At 36.6% G+C, this 16,575-nt stretch overlaps 2 long non-coding RNA genes across 2 annotated transcripts; both read right to left on the minus strand.

The window, feature by feature from the left end:
* Positions 1-1,588: 1,588 nt before the first annotated feature.
* Positions 1,589-3,342, minus strand: LOC148205478 (uncharacterized). Its single transcript, XR_015785309.1, has 3 exons — positions 3,269-3,342; positions 2,270-2,605; positions 1,589-1,831 (listed from the first exon to the last, which is right to left on the minus strand). It is a non-coding gene; the product is annotated as an uncharacterized LOC148205478 (long non-coding RNA).
* A 4,410-nt stretch (positions 3,343-7,752) lies between these two features.
* Positions 7,753-10,463, minus strand: LOC148205479 (uncharacterized). Its single transcript, XR_015785917.1, has 3 exons — positions 10,294-10,463; positions 10,077-10,149; positions 7,753-8,020 (listed from the first exon to the last, which is right to left on the minus strand). It is a non-coding gene; the product is annotated as an uncharacterized LOC148205479 (long non-coding RNA).
* Between the last annotated feature and the right edge of the window lie 6,112 nt (positions 10,464-16,575).

Here is a 16,575-nt window from a genome sequence, read left to right on the forward strand (position 1 = left end):
TTAGTGTGTGATTTGTGGTTTAACGAGTATATCTTATTTGTTCTATGTATGATAACATAAATTAACTGTGCTATATGTATAACATGCTTTTTACATCTAGCTCACCCTTGCATTGTTTGTGTTGTGTGCTGTTTGGGTATGTTTCTCTGGCGATGATCATCCACTTGGATGGGAGCAAACGTTGTTGAGGAGATCTCTTTGGAGCAAGAGCTGGAGGATACTAAGGTTGACATCTTTATTATGTAATATTTGTTATTATATAATCGGGATGTTACATTTGCTCCCAATGTTGTTTCTGCACAATGAGTTTTACGGAAAATGGTTCCTTGAGCATGAAGTTTGATATAAATGTGATAATAAATGCCTGAATATCACTTGTATGTCCAATAAATCTTAAAAAAATTGGTTCACTTAAAAATCAATGTCATTTTCACAATTGACCTGTGTGTGCAAAATCTTTGCCTGAACTCCCCACTTATTTGGCCTTTGCTCCCAGTGTTGTTTCTTCATAATGAGTTTTACAAAGAGTAGTTCCTTGGACATAGATTTCAATATAAATATCATAATCATTGCCTAAACATCACTTGTATGTCCAATAACGATTAAAAAAAATTTGCACTTAAAAACTAACGGTATTTTCTTTGTTGACCTGACTATGCAAAACCTTTGCCTTAAGTCCCCAGTTATTTAGCCATTGGTACCAATGCAATTTTGCATGAAGAGTTATGCAAAAAATGGTTCCTTGGGATGAACTTCGATATAAATATCATAATATTTTTGCCTAATATTTCACATTATCATGCTTATATTTGTGATTCCATTCATCAACAGGCCGAAACACTTCTCTGACGAACGTCATAACTCGCTAATAATGCCGAACGTTATACCATTTGGAAGGACGAACGCTACACTCATAGGAAAGGACGAACGCTACACTCATAGGAAAGGACGAACGTTACAGTCATAGGAAAGGACGAACGCTACACTCATAGGAAAGGACGAACGCTACACTTTAAGGACGAACGCACATACAGTCAAAAACCGTACGTTCATAGACGATTACAATCGAAACAAGATATATAAGCACCGTCTGGAACGAACGTACATAGATAACGAAACTCAATAGGTAAACAGTGTTTGGGACGAACGCACATACAGTCAATATTGAGAAACCGAACGCTCACCATTTCTCTTACATCAAAACCGAACGTTTAAAAGGCTGAGGTGGAGTACTGTTTGGACGAGCGCTAACACTCACGAAACCGAACGTCTAATATTACTATTTCTCAAAAGACCGAACGCTCTTAGCGAATGGGACGAACGTCCCATTTTCACTCCAAAAATTTTAACGAACGCGCGAATCTGCAGAATTCTGCAGATTTCGCAGGTTTTCCAGAAATCCAGAAAATCCCAACTTTCAAAATGACATTCATTTTTTAATGAATTTTTTTTAACACTTATTGGACATGCAAATGATCTTCAACCATTGATTATGTCATTTATTGAACATTTCTTTGATGATTTGTAACAAAAAATATGTACATTCAAACCTAATCATCACAATTTCAAAGAGTGATAAGAAATCCATAAATGACATTCGTACTATCCATTTTGTAACAACCCTAAATGTTGCAACACTTCATTCCTCCACACAATATGGCGTCCGATGAAGATTGACTAACTGTATTATTTTCATCTGTAGATGGCTTACTGTTATCATCCTCGTCAGCAAACATATCATAATCACCTTCACCAGTGCTAGAGGCTTCTCCACTAGCCAAATGTTGATTTGATGGGCCTTCTTTTGCCCGGGCTAACTTCTCATATCCTTCTGAAAAGGGGAGAATGTAGAAGGCATAAGCATTAAGCAGTTAATACCACGAAACAGGCACCCTTCACTCCTTCTCATAAACCTAAATATCGACAACATCATAGAAAGAAGAAAGAAGAGCCAAGGAAAAATTGACAATTAATAACCTGCCCCAAAATCCAACACTTAACTAATATGGAGGCCCAAAGATAGTTTCTCCAAACACTAAGAATAAACAAACACCATGTATGATATTGATAATAGAACAATAAGTTCTATCTTGCATCATGACCATAATAACAACATAAGTTGAACAGTATTATAATAGTAAAACCAAGTAGTTAAATCAAATAAATTATAAAATCAAACAGCATATTACATCATGTTGTTAACAATGTAAACATAATGAAACAACAAAACATAATATAAGTAGAATAAAGCATAGTGTATAACACTAACCCGCTTCACGATCAAAAACCTCTCGCTTTTCATGATAAACATCTGCGAAAAAGGTCAAGGAGCCAAAGTTAAGCATAATGTAGGCATAGCAACTAAAGAAACAGTGAATCAAAACAAGCCGCATGACATAGAGTCTCATCAGCCTATCTAAATGATTACATGTTTACACAATGCATAATATCTACAAAGCCCGGAGGGATTAACTCAACTGTATTCAACATTCTCCATCAGCTTCATAGCATCCTCAGTTAGCTGGTCAAATACAACCTTAGTCTCAGCAGACATTTTTGCCTTTCTGTCACTGTTACCTTTTAGCCTTCTCAAGGCTTGCAAAACCTATTGGAAGAATATCGGTTAATACTGCCCAACTAATGAACCTCAAAAAACTCTTAACGAAGTAGATATATGATATATAATTCCAGCCTAGTCAAGTATAAAGATTTACAAGATATAAAGAGAACATGTAAATGAACATGATATAAAATTAATAATTGCAGTTAGATACAAGCCAAATATAACTTTAAATATTGTTTCTTATATTTTTATCTTTATGAACACCATTAATCCTTTATTTTGAAAAAATGGCAATTAACAGGCTTTCTCTGATAACGGTTTAGGGTTGCCATACTCAACTCAAGTTAAAAGTAAATTTGCATACGCAACTATGGAGTCAACAGCAGATTCGGGTTCTCTTATTTTCTGTATTTATTTGTTCCAACTTGAAAAGCACAATGTCAAAATTACACATTCCTTACACGTTCAGATTTGAGAGTAAAATATTTTTAACTGGATAATATTTTTTAAGGATATGAACTACCCTTAGCAAGAAATTCCACAACTCCTTGGCCACATAAAAAACCAATGATTGCCTAAACAAATGGATGATCTACAACTACTCTGGAGTGAATTGGAAAATAAATATTGTATTTTACAATGATACTTCAGTAGAACAAAGAAATAAAAAATCAGAAAATTAAGAATGATAAAATACATACATACCGTTTCCCCAAGTTCAAGAACATTTGCAATCCGCCTCTTCATGACGGCAATATCTTTAGAAGAAAGGTCCGGCGCCAGCTGGGACGAAGCGACACCTTCAACGCCTCCCTAAGTCGCTGGGCCGGAACGGACGGAACACTGATGTCGTGTTCGCTTCGACCGGTCGACGTCGGACCTGCGGCGCCCCTGAAACGGAACGGGCTGGAGGCGTTCGATCTCTCCGACACGGCCTTCGACAGTGAACGGCGGCACTCCGGCAAGCACTCCGTCTCTCTCTCGCTCGTGAACCCTTTCTCCAACTCTCTCGTCTCTCTGTCTAGGTCACAGCATCCGTCCCCAATGTTCGCGCGGCTTCTCTCTACGAAGTTCGAAAATGAATTTCAAATTTGAAACGCAACTTTTACTCTGCCCGTGCCCGTCCCTCGCCACGTCACAATTGAAGCAGGTTTTCTCAGATTTCAGCAGCTTTTTCCCTCAAAACGTGGACCGCTCATATGCTGACACGTAGGCTGTGTCGAAATGTTGTCAAAATTTGTTGTCTGAGTATCGTTTTCCTAAAGTATATCCACATCGTAGTTTTTGCTTTTGCATGAAAAATCACTCCCATTTATTGTTTAATTTTTTTTTTTTTTTTTTCATCAGCCCATTTATTGTTTAGTGGTGTCCGCGTCTTTGTTTCTAATTTCACGGATCTTTTTATTTTTAAGTTAAAACTGTGTTACACCAACTTTATATGCGCTAACAAATACTCTATCATGTGTCTAAGGTTTAAGTCATCGTCAAGATGAGAATAATTGGTTTTAAGTGCATGTTTAAAAACTTGTCATCATTTAAACATCACTTCAATTTATATTTTCTCCACCAAATATTTATAAAATGTTTAAAACCTAAAATGTATGAAAATCTAATCAACATAATTGAAATATAGCTTATTATTAAATAGAAAATATTTAGATTATTTTTTTTGTAACAAAGAGTTTAATATATTTTTCACAAACAAACAAAATGATGGATATATTGAAGAGAGAATTCACGATTGACATAATCATAATTAAATTTGAGTTCAATTTATATAAAATATATGATATCATTTTAAACCAAAACCTCTTCCAATCTAAAATCTTTAAATAATGGATTTATAAGTCTTTATTTTATATCTTCGTCAAGTTTTTCATTTTTACATGTGAAACTTAGACTCACTTGGATTCTCAATAATCCTCGTCTTAAATATGAGTTCTTTCCATATTAATGTACTTTTTCTTAAATGAAAATATTCTCGACCATAAGTGAGAATTTATCAGAGACAACAACGCCAATGAGACCTTAGTCTTCCCATATAAGAAATTGACACTACTTCCAACTCAAAAATTTAAGGCAGTAAGTTTATAGACATTTTATTTTATAGGTTAATTTCCTTGTTACCCAATGTGAGATTTAGACTCACACTTATATTCTCAACACAAAGTAATAATTCATTGTAAACTAATGACATATGCATCACAACAAAATGAGTTCATAAAGAGAATGAACAATACATTCTTAGCAAAAGCTTGTTCCATGCTCTCAAATGTTAGTTTTCCAAAATAGCTTTGGACAAAAATGTCAAATGACATGTTATTTGATGAATATGTCTTGTTCTACAATATTGATGGTAAGACTTCATAATAATAATATGGTAAAGCTCTACAACAAATTGTTCAATGCTATATTATTTAAGTGTCCAACTTATGTTCATTTTAATGAAGGGAAATTAGATGTAAGCTATAAGATCTAATGACATTTTTTAAATTATTTGCAAACCAATAGACTTCGATTATTTTGAAACCGAAGTCTATAGTTGGGCAACAAATTTAAAAAAGGCCACCACATTTTGAAAGACTTCATTTTTCTTGAATTTGAAGCATATTACACACTTTAAAAGACGTTTTTTCACTAGTTAAGGGTGGCAATACGGGCCGGCCCTACTCATTTAAGCCCGCCCTGCTCTGGACCCATAAATGCGAGCTAGGCTGGATGCAACTTTGGATGATCCTTCATTTAGCATTGCATTTTGATAATTAATATCTTCTTATTCATTTGTTGCATAAATTGAAATGAAAAAAAAAACAATAACAATTATGTATGAATTTACAATAAAAATCATACAATAACAATTACAGTCAACAAAAGTAAAACAATTACCTTCAACAAATCCATGCTTCCAACTAGAAGTGTAGATAATTTCTTCTGAATTCTCAAGCAAAAGTCAATTCGTATATTTGTTAAGGATCCGAGACCCATGCTAAATGAAGATTCAAAAAGTCTTTGACTATTATTTTTCCCCCACTTTCAGACATCCATATGCTCCAAAAAATCAAAATCTATACTTGGTTCATCCAAATAGGTGTGAAGTTGGGTCCTTCCATATTTATTGCTTAATTGATGCTTGCACTCTTTTAATTCCTATTATAATATAAGTTTGCAGAATTCATAATGAACAATTATAAAAAAAATTAAAGTAAAAGAAACAATCAACTTAAATAAATAAAAGGCTTCGATGAGAAGCAATTTAGGATGACGATTGTCCATGTTTGCACTTTAAAACATTTGATGATCTGGCACACCTTTACCATTATATTCAACAAATAACTTGTATAATTTTTCCTTGAGTTTTGTAAATTTTAGTTCCCATGTAGGTGGATCAATCTTTTCAAAGCAAAAACCCAATGTTTCTAATTTCATTCTTAGGTCTAAAATTGCTCCAAAAGCAAGCACAAAGTTATATTCATCCCAATATTTTTCATATTTAACCATAATCAATTCAGCCATATTCTTTATGACTTCGTCCTCATCCTCCGCATTTTCAATCAACAAACTTTGAATCTTCCAAATTTGCAAAAGAAATACAAATTGAAGGTAAGGTAGCTTGTGGAAGAAAGTAAGGTTGTGATATCATCCAAAGACAAGAAGAATTTTTCAATTTTTCAGCCCTGTCCCAATCATTTTCTGAAGGGTAATATTTGTAACATTCATCATCTAATGGAAAGCTCTCAAAAATACGTCGATATTTCAAGACACTTTGGAACATCAAGTATGTTAAGTTCCATCGTGTAGGGACATCAAGAGACAATCTACATGATGTAGTATCAACATCATTAGTAAACTTTTGAAGGCATTGTTTGAATTTTAGCATTCTAGTCTCTGAACCCCTAACATATTTGATGGTATTTCTTATTTGATCTAAAGCATTGCCAAGCGCCATTAATCCTTCTTCAACAATCAAATTCAATAACAAGTATGAAATAATTACCCTCCCCCCTATCATCCCATTTTGTAGACTAAGTTGACTTCTTAAGGTGTTTTTAATATCATCTTCCTCAATCTCATTTTTTTAAAGAAGGGCACGTTAAAATCTTGCTCATCCATTCTAAATTCCAATTTAAGCTTATGATTACAGATTAAAAGTAAAATTTAAGTGCAACAAGCAATGGATACGAGAAAAAGAAACAAGAACATAAATGACTAATGGAATGAGATGACCCAAAATATGATCGAGGCACCTCTAATAAGAATTAATCTTAAATTCAATTGTCATACTTGTTTCTAGTACTAATGGAACTCGCATAAGAAGTACTCAAAAATAGTACACGTATGACAACCTAAGTGGTTAATTACTAAAAAAAAAATCATAATACCTACCTAGAAGGGCTTTGTCGTAAGAGAAACAAGATTGTATGAAGGTGTTGTTTAGAGAAAAAGGGAAAAGAAGACGTGTTTTGCATTGAATATGCTATTACTGTGTTCAATGTGAGTTGGTTTTCATTAATTTAGAAAATGGGTCAGCGGGCCAGCCTGCCTACCCGATCATAGATTCACCCAAACCGCATGTTATGAGGGTCAACAGGTCAAAACCATAACTCTTTACTACATACATGGAATTAACTCGCTTGATCCACCTTGCATTGTCACCCCTAGCACTAATGTATGACATGTGACATTTATTTATACACATTAAATATTTTGAACTAATAAGTGTTGTTATAATTAATTCTAAAAAAAGTTAAAATAAAAATTATGAAATAGATTGTTATATGTTAAAAAAAATCATAATGTTTAAAAGAGAAATCTAACAAAACTATTCTTCATATCACTTAATTTTATAATTAATATTACACAAGAAGATATTTGTTGTATTATCCTATAAATTACATAGTATTTCTGGTAAATAAATAAAATAATAAAGAGAATAATGATATTAAAGTTATAAATTATTATAATAATTTATTTGATTAATAAATATTAAAATATAAATATGTTTGAAAATCGTATTGAAACATATATTTCGAAAAACTAATTTACCATACATATTTTTTTATTAATGAAGTTTTTCTTTCACTTACATCATATAAATTTGTATGACGACAATTCTCAGCAATTATTTATATAAATACTATTCTTCAATGCTGTCAACTGTGACATCCCAAAATATATAACAAAGTATATACGTAGAATGCATCGATTATAATAATAGAAAGCAGTTGAGGGTACACAATAGATAGAATTAAGGAGTACAGTTATCCAAGTCTGGCTGGAAAACTTGAAAACATAAGTACAAGCTCATAATTCTCCAAAATACAGATCATGCTAAAATGAAGGCTAGAAGTTTTTCAAAATAAAAAGCTATTTAACATCACAGCTAGCAGAAATCCTAAGCACTAGGAGCTGGGTCTTCCTCATTCTCCAACGCTTGCTCCAAGGGTACATCATCACCTACTGCTCACATCCAAAGGATTGGATGATCATCGCAAGAGGGAAAGCAAACACATGCAACACACACAAATGCAAGGGTGAGCTAGGTCTCAAACAATCATACAATTCATTTTCAACCAATCTAGCATTTACCAGAATATCCATACACATAAGTCATCATAAACATAAGCATTCATTTCATAAGACTCATCAAGACAAGTATCATATCATGTTAAGACTCTAGACACGTCCGGACATAGAATGTATGTAGAGCTGGGGCGGGTTGTGCACTTGTGATGGCCTCTACTGCTTTGCAAAGCCATTGCCGAGGGGTTCCACCCGACCATACACAAGGCTAATCCGTTACCGCGGAATAGACCTCCAGTGATAGCGTCTACCCTAGGACCTCCCACTACTCCCACCACACGCGTCGATCCTCTCTAAGTGAGAATGAAAGACCGTTGGAGTGTTAGGGATAACCCCCCATATGGAAGCCTCTTACATTCATTCAATACACTAACTGATCTCACCGAGAGATCTAAATTTCCGATTTAATCCGACCATTTTAAATCTCATAATATTCCTTTTGAATCAACAATGTACATCATAAACCACTTATAATCATACACTTTCAACCAATCTGGATCACATGAAGATGCATTCATAAATTGTAACCGAAATATTTAATTAACAAAGCTTACTGGAATGAGAGAAAGCACAAAAGAAAATATCACTGGACGAACACTGTTTGGACGAGCGTCCAAAAGCCCTTGGGCGGACACTGTTTGGACGAACGTCCTAACACCATTGGACGAACTACTTGGACGAGCGCCCAAAAGTCCTTGGACGGACCCTGTTTGGACGAACGTCCTAACCGCTTGGACGAACTGCTTGGACGAGCGCCCAAAAGTCCTTGGACGGACCCTGTTGGACGAACGTCCTAACACCTTGGACGATCCCTATTTGGACGAACGCCAATAGCACTTGGACGAACCCAATTTGGACGAACGCTGTTATAACTAGGACGAACGCTTCAATATCAAGCCTCATCATGACCGAACGCTAACTGATTACTAACACCGGCTCAAGGACGAACGCTAATCCCCCAACATTTGACCGAACGTCCCCAGACAAGGACGAACGCTAATCACACCAACCTTTGACCGAACGTCCCCAGACAAGGACGAACGCTAATCACACCAACCTTTGACCGAACGTCCCCAGACAAGGACGAACGCTAATCACTCCAACCTTTGACCGAACGTCCCCAGACAAGGACGAACGCTAATCACTAACACATTCCCATGGACGAACGCTATTACTATCATCTCCTAAGACCGAACGTTCATCCAACCAACATTTGACCGAACGTCACTCAGCACATGCATGGCCGAGCGTTCAGCTCCGCCATGGACGAACGCTCAGTTTGCGCGTTCTGCAGAATTTAATTCTGCAGAATTCTCAGAACTCTGCAGAATGGTAACAGAACCTCCCTTAACCATTTCTAACCACTTTTCCCAACTTCTTAGACTCTTAATTCTCGTTTTAGACTTAATTAAACTTATCCAAATGATTCTAAACATTTCTACCACCATTTTTAAGTGATTAAAGTTCACTTTCAGCATCCAAAACACTAATTTCAACAACTTAGGGACCCAAATTCGATTCCACTACTTGGAACCTGTTTTCAACTACTGTTATGCTTCTAACAAGTCACAATGGACTTGTCTAGGCTGCCCAAACAGTCCAGGAACACTGCAGCCTTCATTTACTCAAAATCCCTACCTCACTTCCTCTAAAATGACCAAAAAGTGACCCTAAGACACTTGATTTTCCTTCCTATCAACACCATAACAAATTTTACACACCAAAACAGTTCCAACATACATAATTCATCACTCAAAATCATCCCAAACAGTTCACATCCATCAATCACCACATTCACGTAGCACTCACACTTTCATACATGCATTTCAAGTTAGCAAAATTCAAAATTATGCTTCCAACAACATACCAATTTGAAAATCATTATGTAATCACGTCATACAGTAAAATCAAAAAGAGAACTAGCTCCCCTTACCTCTAGTGTAGACAACCAAGCTCAAGTAGGAACCCTAGACCACTTGCTTGCACTTTCAAAATGTTAGAGTCACCTATAAATCATCAATTGATGATAGAAAACGAATCTTAGCACCAAATAGAAGCTAGATTATGGAAGAAAACGAAATGGGTTGCATGCAACAAGTTCAATCACATGCTTACAACCCTAGGGCACATGAGAAAGGGGGTTTTCTTACCGGTTCAGATTAGGGAAAATTGATCGACTAAGAGCAACACCCGCTACTTTATGATCGTTGGGGCAGCACCTAATCAAGATTTTAATGGTTCAGTGTGAAGAATGGAAAGAGAGAAGATACAGGAGGAGGAGAGAGCTTGCAGGTAGAGGAATGGTCTCTCAGACAAGAGGAATGAGTTAAAACCCACTGTTTCCAAACTAATGTAATTTTATTTTAAAGTACTCAACCTCTCATCCTTTGCCACTTGTCATCCCCTTTTTGCTGACTCAAACCCAAGTCCTTACATCAACAAAAGATTATATGATTTTCTGATTGGTATTATTTTTAATTAAAACACCTAAAAGTTAAAAGTTTAATTAATTCATCCCTTTTATTATCAATACTATCATTTGTATAAAATATTTTTTGATCAGCTGCACCAACCGTATTGTTTCAATAAAATTTGATTTGATGTCCACATCTGGGTTTTTGCACCAAACTAGGCATATTTGCCTATAATATTACCAAAATGGGCAAATTCAACCAAATTTACGAAAATGGGGAAGTCGTGGGGGGCCCAAACGACTTCAAATGAAGAAGTCGTGCCCCTCCTGCACGACTTCACACTGTTCATAGCAACAGTGTTGAAGTCGTGCACCCCAAAAACGACTTCAAGACTTTGTAATCGATTACAATGTAATGGTAATCGATTACAGAGTGTTGAAATCATGACCACCCTGCACGACTTCAAATTTGTATGCCACCAAAAGCACTGGTAATCGATTACAAAACATGTGTAATCGATTACCAGGTTGTTTTGGTGCAAGGCGGAAGAGACGCTCGTCCAGGCAGAAGAGGACGCTCGTCCAGCCAGGCAGAAGAGGACGCTCGTCCAGCCAGGCAGAGAGAACGCTCGTCCAGAAAGCTAAGAGGACGTTCGTCCATCTAGCTAAGAGGACGCTCGTCGAGATGCGCTCAGTGGACGCTCGGCAGGAGAAGTGGACGCTCGTCCATTTTCAGTGAACGCTCGTCCACATACAGATCGTCCGCGCGCGATTTTTTCAGAAAGTTTCAACACTCTGTAATCGATTACCAAATCAATGTAATCGATTACAGGATCCAGAAGTCGTTTTTGGGATGCACGACTTCAACACTGTACCTATGAACAGTGTGAAGTCGTGCAGGGGGGCACGACTTCTTCTTTTGAAGTCGTTTTGGCCCCCCACGACTTCACTTTCGGTCAAATTTTGCCTATTTTGGTAATAAAGAAGGCATATTTGCCTACTTTGGTGCAAAAGCCCCACATCTGCTACCATGGTCCCTCCATTTCAAGAATGGGACGGCACTCAGACGGAGGCTACCACTTTAAACCACCCTTTCCCCACTCATTTTCTACGCATATTTATTTTATTATTATTATTATTATTATTATTATTATTATTATTATTATTATAATTACCATCCGAAATTTACAACCTCAATCAGTGTCTGTCTATATAAAAAACATAAACACAACCACATAGACATTGACGAAGCAAGCACCAAGAACAAGGTCGATTCGTTTCCTCTCTGAAGAAGAAATATAGAAGATGAAGGTGAAGAAGGGTTGGCTTGCAGTTGAGGTAGAAGAAGAATCAGAAGAAGGTTTTGGCGAAGGCTCTCACAGATTTATGATTCCAATTTCGTATCTTTATCATCCTCTCTTCAAGAACCTTCTGGATAAGGCCTACGAGGTTTATGGGCTTTTGCACCAAAGTAGGCAAATATGCCTTCTTTATTACCAAAATAGGCAAAATTTGACCGAAAGTGAAGTCGTGGGGGGCCAAAACGACTTCAAAAGAAGAAGTCGTGCCCCCCTGCACGACTTCACACTGTTCATAGGTACAGTGTTGAAGTCGTGCATCCCAAAAACGACTTCTGGATCCTGTAATCGATTACATTGATTTGGTAATCGATTACAGAGTGTTGAAACTTTCTGAAAAAATCGCGCGCGGACGATCTGTATGTGGACGAGCGTTCACTGAAAATGGACGAGCGTCCACTTCTCCTGCCGAGCGTCCACTGAGCGCATCTCGACGAGCGTCCTCTTAGCTAGATGGACGAACGTCCTCTTAGCTTTCTGGACGAGCGTTCTCTCTGCCTGGCTGGACGAGCGTCCTCTTCTGCCTGGCTGGACGAGCGTCCTCTTCTGCCTGGACGAGCGTCTCTTCCGCCTTGCACCAAAACAACCTGGTAATCGATTACACATGTTTTGTAATCGATTACCAGTGCTTTTGGTGGCATACAAATTTGAAGTCGTGTAGGGTGGTCATGATTTCAACACTCTGTAATCGATTACCATTACATTGTAATCGATTACAAAGTCTTGAAGTCGTTTTTGGGGTGCACGACTTCAACACTGTTGCTATGAACAGTGTGAAGTCGTGCAGGAGGGGCACGACGTCTTCATTTGAAGTCGTTTGGGCCCCCCACGACTTCCCCATTTTCGTAAATTTGGTTGAATTTGCCCATTTTGGTAATATTATAGGCAAATATGCCTAGTTTGGTGCAAAAACCAGGTTTATGGCTACCACACCCAAGGTCCTCTCAAGCTTCCATGTTCAGTTGATGACTTTCTTCATCTCCGATGGAGAATCCACAAAGAAGCCACCACCCACCATCGCCATAACCATCTTCATCATCACCAACCTCATCGTCAACTTTCTAACTCCTTCTCTTTCCACTCTTGTTGATTTCCACTTTCTTCAACAAATAAAACAATCACACCGCTCTGTAATTACACGGCTTTTGCACCAAACTAGGCATATTTGCCTATAATATTACCAAAATGGGCAAATTCAACCAAATTTACGAAAATGGGGAAGTCGTGGGGGGCCCAAACGACTTCAAATGAAGAAGTCGTGCCCCTCCTACACGACTTCACACTGTTCATAGCAACAGTGTTGAAGTCGTGCACCCCTAAAACGACTTCAAGACTTTGTAATCGATTACAATGTAATGGTAATCGATTACAGAGTGTTGAAATCATGACCACCCTGCACGACTTCAAATTTGTATGCCACCAAAAGCACTGGTAATCGATTACAAAACATGTGTAATCGATTACCAGGTTGTTTTGGTGCAAGGCGGAAGAGACGCTCGTCCAGGCAGAAGCGGACGCTCGTCCAGGCAGAATAGGACGCTCGTCCAGCCAGGCAGAAGAGGACGCTCGTCCAGCCAGGCAGAGAGAACGCTCGTCCAGAAAGCTAAGAGGACGTTCGTCCATCTAGCTAAGAGGACGCTCGTCGAGATGCGCTCAGTGGACGCTCGGCAGGAGAAGTGGACGCTCGTCCATTTTCAGTGAACGCTCGTCCACATACAGATCGTCCGCGCCCGGGCGCGCGATTTTTTCAGAAAGTTTCAACACTCTGTAATCGATTACCAAATCAATGTAATCGATTACAGGATCCAGAAGTCGTTTTTGGGATGCACGACTTCAACACTGTACCTATGAACAGTGTGAAGTCGTGCAGGGGGGGCACGACTTCTTCTTTTGAAGTCGTTTTGGCCCCCCCGACTTCACTTTCGGTCAAATTTTGCCTATTTTGGTAATAAAGAAGGCATATTTGCCTACTTTGGTGCAAAAGCCGTAATTACACACTGGAAGAGACAACTTGCACTGCATGCTAAACTTTTTCTATATCTCTCTTTTCGTTTCTTTCTATACGGATAATCATACGCACGCCACGTGTGCTTCCTGTTCATGCTCATCTTCATCTACTGGCTTTTGCACCAAAGTAGGCAAATATGCCTTCTTTATTACCAAAATAGGCAAAATTTGACCGAAAGTGAAGTCGTGGGGGGCCAAAACGACTTCAAAAGAAGAAGTCGTGCCCCCCTGCACGACTTCACACTGTTCATAGGTACAGTGTTGAAGTCGTGCATCCCAAAAACGACTTCTGGATCCTGTAATCGATTACATTGATTTGGTAATCGATTACAGAGTGTTGAAACTTTCTGAAAAAATCGCGCGCGGACGATCTGTATGTGGACGAGCGTTCACTGAAAATGGACGAGCGTCCACTTCTCCTGCCGAGCGTCCACTGAGCGCATCTCGACGAGCGTCCTCTTAGCTAGATGGACGAACGTCCTCTTAGCTTTCTGGACGAGCGTTCTCTCTGCCTGGCTGGACGAGCGTCCTCTTCTGCCTGGCTGGACGAGCGTCCTCTTCTGCCTGGACGAGCGTCTCTTCCGCCTTGCACCAAAACAACCTGGTAATCGATTACACATGTTTTGTAATCGATTACCAGTGCTTTTGGTGGCATACAAATTTGAAGTCGTGCAGGGTGGTCATGATTTCAACACTCTGTAATCGATTACCATTACATTGTAATCGATTACAAAGTCTTGAAGTCGTTTTTGGGGTGCACGACTTCAACACTGTTGCTATGAACAGTGTGAAGTCGTGCAGGAGGGGCACGAGACTTCTTCATTTGAAGTCGTTTGGGCCCCCCACGACTTCCCCATTTTCGTAAATTTGGTTGAATTTGCCCATTTTGGTAATATTATAGGCAAATATGCCTAGTTTGGTGCAAAAACCTCATCTACTGTACAGAAAATTAGAACTGATGAGTAAAACAAGAAACAAAAAAATCTGACTTAGTGATGCAATTTCGTTTGGCAATGGTTTTCCCATCTGATAAAATGCAATATTATTGTAATTTGATTTAGTTTTTTTTATTCTCTTATATATACGGTTAAGATAGATTTTCAGTTTTTTAAATACCGTGTAAGATAAATTATCTAAATTGAATATACATAAACAAATTAATTTTAAAATAAATAGAGATTACTAAACTGAAGAAAAAAATATTTCAGGTAGGTGAGATACGACATAAAAAATCATATCCTAGTAAAGTAGAATATTATGAGAAAAAATACTGCACTTAATTATATTAATAATGATTTATAACTAAATGACATTAACCTCAAATATGAATGTGTAAACATATGATAATAACAAATGTTTTTAGGCCCACGTGAATAATAGTGAAAAAAAAATACTTAATTAAAGGAGAAGTATCTGTCATGCTAAACTGTACAAATAATTGAACACTTTCTCGAAGTAATTATATGCATTTAAAAAGGTGTTAAATTAACCGTCTGGATATTATATACTCATCCATAATTTTTTAATGATTAATTATTAATCTTAGTTTTGTATTCATAAATATTTTGTAATCTCTGTACATATAAATTTTTCAAATTTATAAATGACTAGATGATACTAAAGCTAAGTAGGAAGAAGATATAACTAAAAAGATTTAAAAAAAATGTCTGGATGAACTAAAAGGAAGGTAAAGTAATAAAACTAAAAAAGAAGAAACTTTAATCAAAGGGATAAAATAAGTGATAAAATCTCATAAAAATAACTATTATTCGTTCACAACAAACTAGTCGAACCAATAAATTATTAAATTTATTTAAAAATTTAATTACATATAATGTTAAGAAGTGATTTTAAACTTAACTTTATAAAAGTACGTATAACCTAATTTAACTTTATAAAAGTATTTATATCTGTTTCCATTTTATATTAAAAAGTAAATTTTAAATATAACCTAACTTCATAAAATTAGTTTGTAATATAAAATTTGTATCTATTTATGTGTAATAAATTAATGTTATTTTTAGGGGAAGTAAATTTTGAATTAGTTGTTAATGATTTTAGTGATGATGGTGATTAAAATAATTTGATTGGTTTATGATAATTTAAAGAGTAAAGTTAAAGGAAGTTGAAAAGGTAAATTGACAGGTTTAGGAGTGAGTGGTGGTCTTATTCAAAATGACTAAGGTCTCCTTTTTGGTTGATCCTTCGTAAACTTAGGGATATGCTCTTTCAATAAAGCAAAATTTTGTGGTCTTCTCTACATTCTCTATTCAAATTCCTTTTGGTCAGAAAGAGGGTGTCCCAGCTTTTAACGAATTTTCTTCATTCACAACTCTAGATTTTGGTTGAATTTTTATGTTGCTACACTTTTAAAATAAACTAATTTTAATATATTAATTTTTTAATATATTTAAAGATCAAAATTATTGTACATAAATGTATTTTAAGATAACAACACAAAAAAAAAAAACTTGAAGAAAAGGAAATCGAAATTCATTGAGGCACCTCCAATCATTTACCAACATTTACTTCAATTGTCATATTCTTGACAAGAAGATAGCTCCTTTTCATTTCTTCCCATTCTTTCAAGATATCACTTGTTCCTCTCAAAATTTGAAAGTGTTGTGTATATAAACAAAAAAAAATATATTGTG

The sequence above is a fragment of the Vigna umbellata genome, chromosome 1 (genome assembly GCF_029865625.1).
Source record: "Vigna umbellata cultivar VRB3 chromosome 1, Vumbellata_1.0, whole genome shotgun sequence".
NCBI lineage: Eukaryota > Viridiplantae > Streptophyta > Magnoliopsida > Fabales > Fabaceae > Vigna > Vigna umbellata.